The 14632-nt window shown below is 39.7% G+C and overlaps 2 protein-coding genes across 3 annotated transcripts in view; one reads left to right on the top strand and one right to left on the bottom strand.

Annotated features, from left to right (window-relative positions):
- Positions 1-14632, top strand: part of Mekk1 (mitogen-activated protein kinase kinase kinase 4) — a 1037736-nt gene that overhangs the window by 706084 nt on the left and 317020 nt on the right. The window lies entirely within an intron of this gene.
- The window catches only part of LOC139755964 (uncharacterized), a 185040-nt gene that overhangs the window by 28414 nt on the left and 141994 nt on the right, over positions 1-14632 (bottom strand). The window lies entirely within an intron of this gene.

Here is a 14632-nt window from a genome sequence, read left to right on the forward strand (position 1 = left end):
GGTGTGTGATTTCATAATGGATGAATGATTTGTTCATGGATAGGGTGGTTAGGGAGGTAAATGCAAGAGCTTTGGAGAGAGGGGAGAGTATGCAGTCTGTTGAGGATGAGAGGACCTGGGAAGTTAGTCAGTTGTTGTTCGCCAATGATACAGCTGTAGTGGCTGATTTTTGTGAGAAACTGCCGAAGTTGGTGACTGAGTTTGGAAAAGTGTGTGTGAAGAGAAATATGAGGGGAAATATGAATAAAAGTAAGGTTATTAGGTTCAGTAGAGTTGAGGGACAAGTTAATTGGGATGTGAGTTTGAATGGAGAAAAATTGGAGGAAGTGAAGTGTTTTAGATATCTTGGAGTGGATTTAGCAACAGATGGAACCATGGAAGCAGAGGTGAATCACAGGGTGGGGGAGGTGGTGAAGGTTCTAGGAGCAATGAAGAATGTGTGGAAGGAGAGAACATTATCTCGGAGAGCAAAAATGGGTATGTTTGAAGAAATATTAGTTTCAACAATGTTATGTGGATGCAAGGCATGGGCTGTAGGTAGGGTTATACGGAGGAGGGTGGATGTGTTGGAAATTAAATGTTTGAGGACAATGTATGGTGTGAGGTGGTTTGATTAAGTAATGAAAGGGTAAGATTGATATGTGGAAATAAAAAGAGTGTGGTTGAGAGAGTGTGTTAAAATGGTTTGGACATGTGGAGAGAATGAGTGAGAAAAGATTGACAGAGAGGATATATGTGTCAGAGGTGAAGAGAACAAAAAGCAGGAGACCAAATTGGAGGTGGAGGGATGGAGTGAAAAAGATTTTGAGTGATCGGGGCTCCCTTTCCACACCCAGCCCCACAAAACTTTCCATGGTTTACCCTAGATGCTTCTCATGCCCTGGTTCAATCCACTGACAGCATGTCAACCCCAGTATACCACATCGTTCCAGTTCACTCTATTCCTTGGATGCCTTTCACCCTCCTGTATGTTCAGGCCCCGATCACTCAAAATCTTTTTCACTCCATCCTTCCACCTCCAATTTGGTCTTCCACTTCTCCTCATTCCCTCCACCTCTGACATATATATCCTCTGTCAATCTTTCCTCACTCATTCTCTCCATGTGACCAAAACCATTTCAGTACACCCTCTTCTGCTCTCTCTCAACAACACTCTTTTTATTACCACACATCTCTCGTACCCTTTTATTACTTACTCAATCAAACCACCTCACACCACATATTATCCTCAAACATCTCATTTCCAACACATCCACCCTCCTCTGCACAATCCTATCTGTAGCCCATGCCTCGCAACCATATAACATTCTTGAAACAGACAAAAGAATGGCCCAACCCACTCACATACACATGTATATACATAAATGCCTACATGCACACATATACAAGCATACATATATATTTCAATGTATGTATACATATACATACACAGACATAAACATATATACACATGTACATATCCATACTTGCTGCCTTCATCCATTCCTGTCACCACCCCACCACACATGAAATAGCATCTCCCCCCCCCCCATTCCAGTGAGGCAGCAGCAAAAACAGACAAAAAATGCACAGAAACCACAGCTCCCTTTCCACATCTAAGCCCCACAGACCTTTCCATGGTTTACCCCAGATGCTTCGCATGCCCTGGTTCAATCCCTTGACAGCACGTTGACCCCAGTATACCACATCATTCCAATTCACTCTACTCCTTGCACACCTTTCACCCTCCTTTAAGTTCAGGCCCCAATCTCTCAAAATCTTTGTCACTCTATCCTTCCAGCTCCAGTTTGATCTCCTGCTTCTTCTTGTTCCCTCCACTATTCCTTTAAACATACCCATTTTTGCTCTCCGAGATAACGTTTTCGCTTTCCACACATTCTTCAATGTTCCCAGAACCTTTGCCCCCTCCCCCACCTTGTGACTCACTTTTGCTTCTATGGTTCCATCCACTGCCAAGTCCACCCCAGATATCTAAAACACTTTACTTCCTCCAGTTTTTCTCTATTCAAACCCACTTCCCAATTAACTTGTCCCTCAACCCTACTGAGCCTAATAACCTTGCTCTTATTCACATTTACTCTTAACTTTCTTCTTTCACACACTTTATCAAACTCAGTCACCAACTACTGCAGTTTCTCACCCGAATCAGCCACCAGCGCTGTATCATCAGCAAACAACAACTGACTCACTTCGTAAGCCCTCTCATCCAGAACAAACTGCATACTTGCACCCTCTCTCCAAAACTGTTACATTCATCTCCCTAACCACCCCATCCATGAACAAATTAAACAACCATGGCGAGATCATGCACCCCTGCCGCAAACCGACATTCATTGGGAAGCAGTCCCTTTCCTCTCTTCCTACTCATACACATGCTTTACATTCTTGGTAAAAGCTCTTCATTGCTTCTAGCAACTTACCTCCCTTACCATATACTCTTAAAACCTTCCACAAAGCATCTCTATCATTCCTATCATATGTCTTCATATATCTTCTCCAGATCCATAAATGCTACATACAAATCCATCTGTTTTTCTAAGCATTTCTCACATACAATTTTCAAAGCAAACACCTGATCCACACATCCTGTACCACTTATGAAACCACACTGTCTTCCCCAATCTGATGCTCTGTACATACCATTACCCTCTCAATCAATACCCTCCCATATAATTTCCCAGGAATATTCAATAAACTTATGCCTCTGTAATTTGAACACTCACCTTTATCCCCTTTCCCTTTTTACAATGGCACTATGCATGTATTCTGCCAATCCTCAGGCACTTCACCATGATCTATACATACACTGAATATCCCTACCAACCAATTAACAACACAGGCACCACCTTTTTTGGTAAATTCCACTGCAATAACATCTAAATTCACCGCCTTGCCGGCTTTCATCTTCCACAAAGCTTTCACTACCTCTTCTCTGTTTACTAAGCCATTCCCCCTGACCCTCTCACTTCACACACCACCCCCACCAAAACACCTTATATCTGCCACTCTATCATCAAACACATTCAACAAACCTTCAAAATAATCACTCCATCTCCTTCTCACTTCGTCAGTAGTTGTTATTACCTCCCCATTTGCCCCTTCATTGATGTTTCCATTTGTTCTCTTGTCTCATGCACTTTATTTACCTCCTTCCAAAGCAACTTTTTATTGTCTCTAAAATTTAATGATACTCTCTCACTGCAACTCTCATTTGCCCTCTTTTTAACCTCTTGCACCTTTCTCCTGACCTCCTGCTGCTTCCCTTTATATGCATCCCAGTCATTTTCACTACTTCCCTGCAAAAATCGTCCAAACACCTCTTCTCTTTCACTAACAATCTTACTTTTTCATCCCACCACTCTACCCTGTCCAATCTACCCACCTCCCACCTTTCTCATGCCACATGTATCTTTTGCGCAAGCCACCACTGCTTCCCTAAATACATCCCATTCCTCCTCAGCTCCCCTTATGTCATTTGCTCTCACATTTTGCCATTCAGTACTCAATCTCTCCTGGTACTTCCTCACACAAGTCTCCTGTCCAAGCTCACTTACTCTCACCACTCTCTTCTCTCCAACATTCTCTCTTCTTTTCTGAAAACCTCTACAAATCTTCACCTTTGCTTACACAAGGTAGTGATCAGACATCACTCCAGCTGCCCCTTTCTACACATTAACATCCGAAAGTCTCTCTTTCACACGCCTCTCAGTTAACACATGATCCAGTAACGCCCTTACATACATATACTTGTGTACATCTCTCTTTTTAACCCAGGTATTCCCAATCACCAGTCCTTTTTCAGCACAAAAATCCATAAGCCCTTTACCATTTCCATTTGCAACACTGAACACCCCATGTACACCAAGTATACCCTCAACTGCCTCATTACTCACCTTTGCATTCAAATCACCCATCCCTATAACCCAGTCTTGTGCATGAAAGCTGCTAACACACTCACTCAGCTGCTCCCAAAACACTTGCCTCTCATTATCTTTCCTCTCATGACCAGGTGCATAGGCACCAATAATCACCCATCTGTCTCCATCCACTTTCAGTTTTACCCTTATCAATCTAATGTTTACTTTCTTACTCTCTATCACATATTCCCACAACTCTTGGTTCAGGAGTAGAGCTACTCCTTCCTTTGGTCTTGTCCTCTTACCAACCCCTGACTTTACCCTAAAGACATTCCCAAATACTCTTCCCCTTTACCCTTGAGCTTCGTTTCACTCAGAGCCAAACCATCCAGGTTCCTTTCCTAAAACATACTACCTATCTCTCCTTTTTTTTCTCATCTTGGTCACATCCACACACATTGAGATATCCTTCGAGGAGGATGAGCACTCCCTGCATGACTCCTTCCTCTGTTTACCCTTTTAGAAATTTAGATACAAGGAGGGGGGGTTTCCAGCCCCCACTCCCGCCCCCTTTAGTCACCTTCTATAGCACACAGGGAATTCGTGGGAAGTATTCTTTCTCCCGTCTCCAAGAGAAAATAACTTTAAAGGGTAAGGATTTTTTTTTTTTTTTTCAAAATCTGGCACCTTGAGATGACTTAATATATAGAGCAGCTGCTGTCAATGGGTTAACAGATACTTGGTAATAGCCTCTCCAAATATCAAAAAGGTAGGCACTTAAAACTTTGCTTGCTGTTTCACCATTTTCTTGTGTCTTAAGTAAATCTGAAGCCTAGATCACTTAGAATTTCATTTTGCATGTGGCAGTTGAAATGAAATATTTGTAAATACCTATTTGTGTAGTATAGGGAGAGAATTCTAGACTCGCTGGGTCCCATTTCCAGAAATTCTTATGCTATCATTTACCCTTTTAAACCTTTATAAACTGCTAGCATTCATTGTCTCTGGTTATTTATTTCAGCCATCTACCACCTTAACACTAAATCAGTTTTCATTAACATCCTTTGTAATATACCTTTTACCTGTCTTTATTTTTTTTTTTTTTTTTTGCTTTGTCGCTGTCTCCCGCGTTTGCGAGGTAGCGCAAGGAAACAGACGAAAGAAATGGCCCAACCCACCCCCATACACATGCCTTGATTCAATCCACTGACAGCACATCAACCCCGGTATACCACATCGCTCCAATTCACTCTATTCTTTGCCCTCCTTTCACCCTCCTGCATGTTCAGGCCCCGATCACACAAAATCTTTTTCACTCCATCTTTCCACCTCCAATTTGGTCTCCCTCTTCTCCTCGTTCCCTCCACCTCCGACACATATATCCTCTTGGTCAATCTTTCCTCACTCATTCTCTCCATGTGACCAAACCATTTCAAAACACCCTCTTCTGCTCTCTCAACCACGCTCTTTTTATTTCCACACATCTCTCTTACCCTTACGTTACTTACTCGATCAAACCACCTCACACCACACATTGTCCTCAAACATCTCATTTCCAGCACATCCATCCTCCTGCGCACAACTCTATCCATAGTCCACGCCTCGCAACCATACAACATTGTTGGAACCACTATTCCTTCAAACATACCCATTTTTGCTTTCCGAGATAATGTTCTCGACTTCCACACATTCTTCAAGGCTCCCAGAATTTTCGCCCCCTCCCCCACCCTATGACCCACTTCCGCTTCCATGGTTCCATCCGCTGCCAGATCCACTCCCAGATATCTAAAACACTTCACTTCCTCCAGTTTTTCTCCATTCAAACTCACCTCCCAATTGAATTGACCCTCAACCCTACTGCACCTAATAACCTTGCTCTTATTCACATTTACTCTTAACTTTCTTCTTTCACACACTTTACCAAACTCAGTCACCAGCTTCTGCAGTTTCTCACATGAATCAGCCACCAGCGCTGTATCATCAGCGAACAACAACTGACTCACTTCCCAAGCTCTCTCATCCCCAACAGACTTCATACTTGCCCCTCTTTCCAAAACTCTTGCATTCACCTCCCTAACAACCCCATCCATAAACAAATTAAACAACCATGGAGACATCACACACCCCTGCCGCAAACCTACATTCACTGAGAACCAATCACTTTCCTCTCTTCCTACACGTACACATGCCTTACATCCTCGATAAAAACTTTTCACTGCTTCTAACAACTTGCCTCCCACACCATATATTCTTAATACCTTCACAGAGCATCTCTATCAACTCTATCATATGCCTTCTCCAGATCCATAAATGCTACATACAAATCCATTTGCTTTTCTAAGTATTTCTCACATACATTCTTCAAAGCAAACACCTGATCCACACATCCTCTACCACTTCTGAAACCACACTGCTCTTCCCCAATCTGATGCTCTGTACATGCCTTCACCCTCTCAATCAATACCCTCCCATATAATTTGCCAGGAATACTCAACAAAATTATATCTCTGTAATTTGAGCACTCACTCTTATCCCCTTTGCCTTTGTACAATGGCACTATGCACGCATTCCGCCAATCCTCAGACACCTCACCATGAGTCAGACATACATTAAATAACCCTACCAACCAGTCAACAATACAGTCACCCCCTTTTTTAATAAATTCCACTGCAATACCATCCAAACCTGCTGCCTTGCCGGCTTTCATCTTCCGCAAAGCTTTTACTACCTCTTCTCTGTTTACCAACTCATTTTCCCTAACCCTCGCACTTTGCACACCACCTCAACCAAAACACTCTATATCTGCCACTCTATCATCAAACACATTCAACAAACCTTCAAAATACTCACTCCATCTCCTTCTCACATCACCACTACTTGTTATCACCTCCCCATTTGCGCCCTTCACTGAAGTTCCCATTTGCTCCCTTGTCTTACGCACTTTATTTACCTCCTTCCAGAACATCTTTTTATTCTCCCTAAAATTTAATGATACTCTCTCACCTCAACTCTCATTTGCCCTTTTTTTCACCTCTTGCACCTTTCTCTTGACCTCCTGTCTCTTTCTTATATACGTCACCCACTCAATTTCATTTTTTCCCTGCAAAAATCGTCCAAATGCCTCTCTCTTCTCTTTCACTAATACTCTTACTTCTTCATCCTACCACTCACTACCCTTTCTAATCAACCCACCTCCCACTCTTCTCATGACACAAGCATCTTTTGCGCAATCCATCACTGATTCCCTAAATACATCCCATTCCTCCCCCACTCCCCTTACTTCCATTGTTCTCACCTTTTTCCATTCTGTACTCAGTCTCTCCTGGTACTTCCTCACACAAGTCTCCTTCCCAAGCTCACTTACTCTCACCACCCTCTTCACCCCAACATTCACTCTTCTTTTCTGAAAACCCATACAAATCTTCACCTTAGCCTCCACAAGATAATGATCAGACATCCCTCCAGTTGCACCTCTCAGCACATTAACATCCAAAAGTCTCTCTTTCACGCGCCTGTCAATTAACACGTAATCCAATAACGCTCTCTGGCCATCTCTCCTACTTACATAAGTATACTTATGTATATCTCGCTTTTTAAACCAGGTATTCCCAATCATCAGTCCTTTTTCAGCACATAAATCTACAAGCTCTTCACCATTTCCATTTACAACACTGAACACCCCATGTATACCAATTATTCCCTCAACTGCCACATTACTCACCTTTGCATTCAAATCACCCAACACTATAACCCGGTCTCGTGCATCAAAACCACTAACACACTCATTCAGCTGCTCCCAAAACACTTGCCTCTCATGATCTTTCTTCTCATGCCCAGGTGCATATGCACCAATAATCACCCATCTCTCTCCATCAACTTTCAGTTTTACCCATATTAATCGAGAATTTACTTTCTTACATTCTATCACATACTTCCACAACTCCTGTTTCAGGAGTACTGCTACTCCTTCCCTTGCTCTTGTCCTCTCACTAACCCCTGACTTTACTCCCAAGACATTCCCAAACCACTCTTCCCCTTTACCCTTGAGCTTCGTTTCACTCAGAGCCAAAACATCCAGGTTCCTTTCCACAAACATACTACCTATCTCTCCTTTTTTCACATCTTGGTTACATCCACACACATTTAGGCACCCCAATCTGAGCCTTTGAAGAGGATGAGCACTCCCACGTGACTCCTTCTTCTGTTTCCCATTTTAGAAAGTTAAAGAAATACAAGGAGGGGAGGATTTCTGGCCCCCCGCTCCCGTCCCCTCTAGTCGCTTTCTACGACACGCGAGGAATGCGTGGGAAGTATTCTTTCACCCCTATCCCCAGGGATAATATACATATATATATACACATACACACACATACACACACACACGCACATATACACACACACACACATACATATATATATACATGTGAAAAATGTAAGAAACAATTTAGAAAACTGAAACTTCTAGCTTGAAATGAAATGAAAAAATGAATGTCACATAATGGTTCAACCTCTGGCTATGGAAAGGAAATGTTTAATTTATTTACACAAACGTCAATAGTAGTTTTCATCAATTTAACCACTGTATCAATAAGCTTCAATGTCTAAGCTACATTTTTTCCAATTTCACTACTTTCTTGTCAAAGCACCATGTATGAAAACTATCACTCCAGTAACACAACTATAAACATTTACTTCCCCTTTAAAAAAAAGTTCTGGGGAAGTCTGTCTCGATACACTGCGGGACACTCTACCACCTGATGAGGTTTGTGTTGCAATGGTTCTTGATTCACAAACGTAGTAGCATCACTGGTGGGCCAAGGTAGTTCCGTTGGCGAAGAGGAGCTCATGAAACATGTCAGAAAGCATGCTACTGCAGGCAGGAGTGAAGGCTGATGCAAACTGGTATCGCTCTGAATGATGTGATGGGGACGAGATGATCCTCTGACTCACGTTAGTTCACTTTCTGCTACATCCTGCAACGAACACGAGTCCTGGTACTTCCTGACACACCTGTCCATCTGGCATATCATATTATCATATTACTGTGGTACTGCATATTTTGGAGAATTGTTCCCACTCAGTATGATCCAGATGGTTTAGAAACTTTAAGGCTTTTCTCAGGTACCCCTTTCTTTCTTCTCCATGGTGGAGAGCCTTGTAGCCCATAGCCTCTCATTGTAACTCAGTTTTCTCTTAATTCAGGTACAATCTCAATTGCTTTTCTCTGTACCTTCTCAATGAAGTTTTACATTGCTTTATATGAGGTGACTGGAATTTTGAGGCATAATCCAGTTTTGGTCTGATATATCTCTTGAATAATTTGGCAAACATTTTGTCCCCATATTTGCTAGCAGGAAGCTTCCCTCTTTCTTATTTCTCTTTATGTGTAGTTCAGGCAGTAAAGTAGTCTCTATGTTGACCCCTAGATCTCTTTCACATTCAGATTTCAGTGATTTATTTCCCTCTAGGTAATAATTATGCGATGGCTTTCTTTCATTTTGTCCCATCCTCATCACCTTGCACTCATTTCGATTGAATCTCATCATCCATTAATCTGACCAAGTTTGGCATTTCTCCAGCTTCCCTGTAGGCAAATGCAATCATCATCATTCATTATTTCCCTCACATTCTTGGGTATGTCTGCAGACATATTCAGGTACCATTCAGGTCCATCAGGTAAGTCATGTACATACATCACGAACAGCAGTAAGCCCAAGAATGAGTCCTACAGAACACCACTTATAACACCAGCCCACTTCTGGGATACACCTTTTTCCTTATTCTTTGTTCCCTTCCTATCAGTAAGGCAGTTTCTTATCGAGTGAAGGAGCCCACTCCTTATCCCTGCTTGTAGATCTTATTTTCAATCAACCTCAGTTGAGTAACCTTGTAGTAGTCTAAGAGCACACAGTCCACCTCTCCCTTTCTTTGATCTGAAATGGAGCTCATCTTGTCATAGAAGTCTAGAGGACTGGTTTTGCATGACCTCCTTTCCCTGTAAACCATGTTTTGTCGCATTCTAAAAGTTTCTCCTGTCTAAGGATGCATTCTTTTGCTTTCTAATAGTTTTTTTTCCACTTTTTACTTGTGTCTTATGATTCATTGCAGTTCTCCTGTTCCCTTTTGTAAACATAGGCACAACATTTGCCCTCTTCCACATCTTTAGAACAATACTTTCCAGTAATGGCTTCTTGAACAATGTTTTTAGTGATCTACCAAGTGCCTTCACACATTCTTTCAGTACATATGGGCTGACTTCATCAGGACCATGAGCTATATATGGGTAAAGATGTTTAGATAGCCTGATTATGTTACTTTCAAATGTTGTATGATCCAGGACTTCTCCTCCCTCCCACTTATTATTTTGATAATACTTTTGAAATTATCAGTCAACTCCCTACATAATTTTTCATCATCCTCAAGAATTCTTATCTCTGAGTCCCTTAGCCCAAGAGGTTGTTCTGTATCAAAATCCTTTTGCTTCTTCCTTCTTATTTTGCAATACTCATTCCTTGCTTTCCTGCTGGCTGACTGCTTCATCTTTTATATCTCCTCCATAGTCGTTTTCCGAGTTGTAACATTTTTCATTGAAACATATCTCTCTTCATTTTGGTACACCTATCATAATGGCCATCAGAGATACCCATGTTCAGACCCCTTCAATATGAATTTCACAGAACCTTCTGTAGCACTGATCCCTACTCTTACTAAAGGACTCCCTCTCCCAATCAGTATTCTCACAGAACTTAATCAGTTCCACATAGTTGCTGTAACTGTACTTCCTTTTCAATTCCTGTGCCCACTTTGATCCCCTTTTTGCATCCTCCTCGACCAAATATACAAAAACAAAGTCAATTTGAGCACTTTCCAATAGGAACATCATGTTTCGTATGTTATGTTTCCTTTCTGCAGGATGTATTCAAGTATAGATAACATATCTCCTGTGGTTTTTTTATGCTGTTACATGTTGATGTAGGAATTTCTCAAGTACTTTCAAAGAATCGTGTTTATGTAGGAATTTCTCAAGTATGTTCAAAGGATTAATGTCTCCAAGACTCACCATCTCTACGGAAAACAGTTCTCCCCATCAATTTTCTTGTAATTATAATTCCCTAAATTTGCTTTATGTAAATAAATTTGCTTGTTAGAGCTCTAATCCAATTGGTGGAGAAACCTACTTGTGACAAAGATATATTAGATTTAGTTCTAGCTACAAATAAGTATCTTAATATTTTTGAATTTAGAGAAAAGTTTGGTACAAGTGACCACCAACAGTCACTTTGAGGTTGCTTTCAACACCACATGTAATGATCATCATTACTGTTGTGAAAAAATACCCAATTTTGAACATGCAGATTTTAATTATCTTCATATTACTCTAAACAGGCAAACCTGGGATGATATGATCAATGAAAATGATGTGAACAAAGCCTAGAAAAGCTTCAGTAGAACCTTCAAAGCAGAAGAAGGAACATATGTGCCAGTGCATAGTAGACTGTGTATTTCTGAAACAAAACTAGAGTAGTAAAATGGCCAAATAAAAAAGTGCCCATTTAAGAAAGTAACTCATAAGAAACTCAAAGACACCAATAACGAACATGATAGAATAAGTTATTCAGTATGCATAAAGTCAGAGTGTTATATGACAAAGCAGAAATGGACATGAAGCATAAATTGCTGAAAATTAGAAGAAACCCTAAGGAGTTTTACAATTATGTAAGAAGCAAAAGATTTATTATGGAAAATTGTGACTTAAATCTTAAACTACTATTTTTGCATCAACATGGATGAATGGAGACACAACCTATGTCCTGAATCCAGTTTCATTAATAAGCGGGGGGAATGTTCTTCAACAAACTGACATTAAAGTTGAAGACATACCATCAGCAATAAACGGTATGAAAATGTATGAAACAGCAAGCCCTGATAAGTTTTATCCAAAGGCAATGAAAGAGGCAAAAAAAAGAGATAGATGAGCCCTTGACTGCCTTTTTCAGTAAGTCACATACTATAGTGAAAGTTCTAGATGAATGGAAGTTTCCCAGTTTAACACCAATATTCAAAAACAGCATTAAGACACTGTCCAGAAATTATCATCCAGTTAGTTTAATGTCTGTTTTTAGAAAACTTTTGGAAACCATCATTTGTGATAGAATTGTAAACCATTTAGAAAACCACCATTTGATAAATTATTCATAGTTTGATAAATTATTCTTAGTTTTTGATGAAATCGCACGTCTGACAAATCTGCTTGATTTCTTTTATGATGCCATCAGCATGTATGATGAAAGTAAAGTAGTTGATGTCATCTGTCTAGATTTTCAAAAAGCATTCGATAAGGTTCTGCATTAGAAATTACAAGCAAAAAGTATGTCATATGGCACAGATGGATCTGACTTCACTGGATAGGAAATTGGTTGACTTGAAATAAACAAACATTTGCGATTAATGGTCAAGCCTGAGAATGGTTAGACGTAACTAGGAGAGTGCCACAAGGGACATTTCTCTTTCTCTCATATATATATTAATGATATTGATCAACGGGCTGCATTACAAGATATTAAAATTCTGTGATGAGACAAAATTGGAAAATAAATCTACAAATGATACTAAACATTTAAAGCTTCAAACTAACATGCATAAATTGATGGACTGGGCTCACAGGTGAGAAATGAATTTTAGTACCAAAAACAGCAAAGTTCTACATATCAGTAGCAAAAACAAGAAGGTACACTACAGTATGAATTCTGTTGAATTGCAAAAGGCAACTGAGGAAAAAGATTTGATTGTAATAATCTCTGTTGACCTAAAACTAGGTAAGCAGTGAAAAGAGTGAACAAAATTCTTGAGATTCATAGGTAGGGCCTTCAAATTTAAGTTCAGGGAAATCATCCTTGCTCTTTACATTTTATTAGTTCATCCCTGTCTTGAATATTTTGTTTAGTTTTGGTCACCTACCTTAAAAAAGGACATAGGCAGAATAGAAAGAGTGCAGTGTTGGGCTACCAAGATGATTCCCAGGCTGAGAAACAAATCCTACAAGAGCAGATGAAATTATCTGAATTTATTCAGATTAGAAAAGAGGTGATCTAATACAGGTATTCAAAACTATCAGAGGCATCAATAATTTTGTTGTAACAGCTTACTTAAGACTTGATTTATCTGATTTCACTTGCATAATTGGATAGAAACTTGTGGGCAAGTGTTTCACCTCAAATGAGGTGAAGCACTTTTTCTTCAACTGGATTATGAACATATGGAACAATTTGTTAGTAAGTGTGGTTGAATGCAAAAGTATGGATACTTTTAAGAACAGACTTGGCTTACTAAGTATTTTGTTAATGCCTTACATTATTTGTGCCTTCTTAAGTCACACTGACAATTTGCAGGTTATTCACTTTGACTTATCTGTATGCTTTTTAACTTTTATCACACTAATCTGTGAGTTTCTGACATCTTCCACTATGACAAATAGCCTCAAAAAGACCCAATGGTCTGTTGGTGTTTTAATTCATTTGTATTGCTTTATATTCCTTTGTATTTCCCATATCAGTACTTTCTCATACCCAAGGAGGGAGCATCTTGCTGTTTCCTTCATCACCTATACTGTTCCTCTTTTGTAGTGTTTATAGTAATTTGAACTTGTATTAAGAAATGGCCAGGCATCTGAATTATGAGTTTTGATCAAAATTATTAATATGATATGTGATTTTTATGATAGTAATTGTTGTGTAACGGTGTATAGTAATTGTTGTGTAACGGTGTATAAATTAATTAGACAACTTAAAAGATGCAATGTTTTCATTCAAGTGCATTATTTAAGAAAGCTGATATAGAGGAAATGAAATACAGCATCATCAGAGATATGCAAAGATTAATGATTCATGGTTTATTTCAGGAAGGATAATTTGCAATAATAATTGGTATACAAGTTAGTGCAGTAATTAAAGAACATGATAATGGAATAATAAAACAGTACAATAACTTAACAAAGCAATGCCTTACTTTAACTTACCTTCACACCATAATGTCCCCTTCTGTGTGGTTCCTGCAGAGATCAGAGAGCTCTGTTGTCCATTGGGTAGGACCGCAGGTCAAGAAGTATTATGATACTGTGGACACAATGGATCATGTGGTGTGTTGAATCAGTGTTTCTAATGTTGGAGAGATAGATGGTGTCCAGAAAGCAGGCAAGAAAGTGTACCTTGTATATATATAGAAAGTGGAGTGGAGTTTAAGATTGAATATGGAGACAGGATTTTTTATTGCACTAGGCAAACTGAACATAAGGAGACCATATCCTAGCCAAGGAGTTTAAGATTTGAATAGGGAGACAGGATTGTATATTACACTGGACAAACTGAACATTAGGAGACTGCATCCTAGCACAAGCTTCCAAAAAGGAAAAGAATCCATGATAATCTTTTAGAAGCAATTTATTAACTCTACCTCAAACTATGCTTTACTTGCCTGGGCATCCATCCTTTCAAAATGTAATGTAACAAAAGTACAAGTCACACAAAGTAGAGCACTCAGAACAATCACTCACTGCTTTGCAACAACAAACATTCAGCACCTGTTCAGTGAAACAATAATACTTTCATGCAAACCACACCTCAACATGCTTGGTTTCCAATTTTTTGTAGAAGCACATGACCCCTCTCACCCACACTGCTTCATAACCAATAGGGCCTTCCTAAAGAATACATACACATAAAAGTCCTTTCCCTCAGATGCAGTTGCAAAAAATTGAAAACACATAATAGTTCTTAGCA

Source organism: Panulirus ornatus, chromosome 20, assembly GCF_036320965.1.
Source record: "Panulirus ornatus isolate Po-2019 chromosome 20, ASM3632096v1, whole genome shotgun sequence".
NCBI classification, from domain to species: Eukaryota; Metazoa; Arthropoda; class Malacostraca; order Decapoda; family Palinuridae; genus Panulirus; species Panulirus ornatus.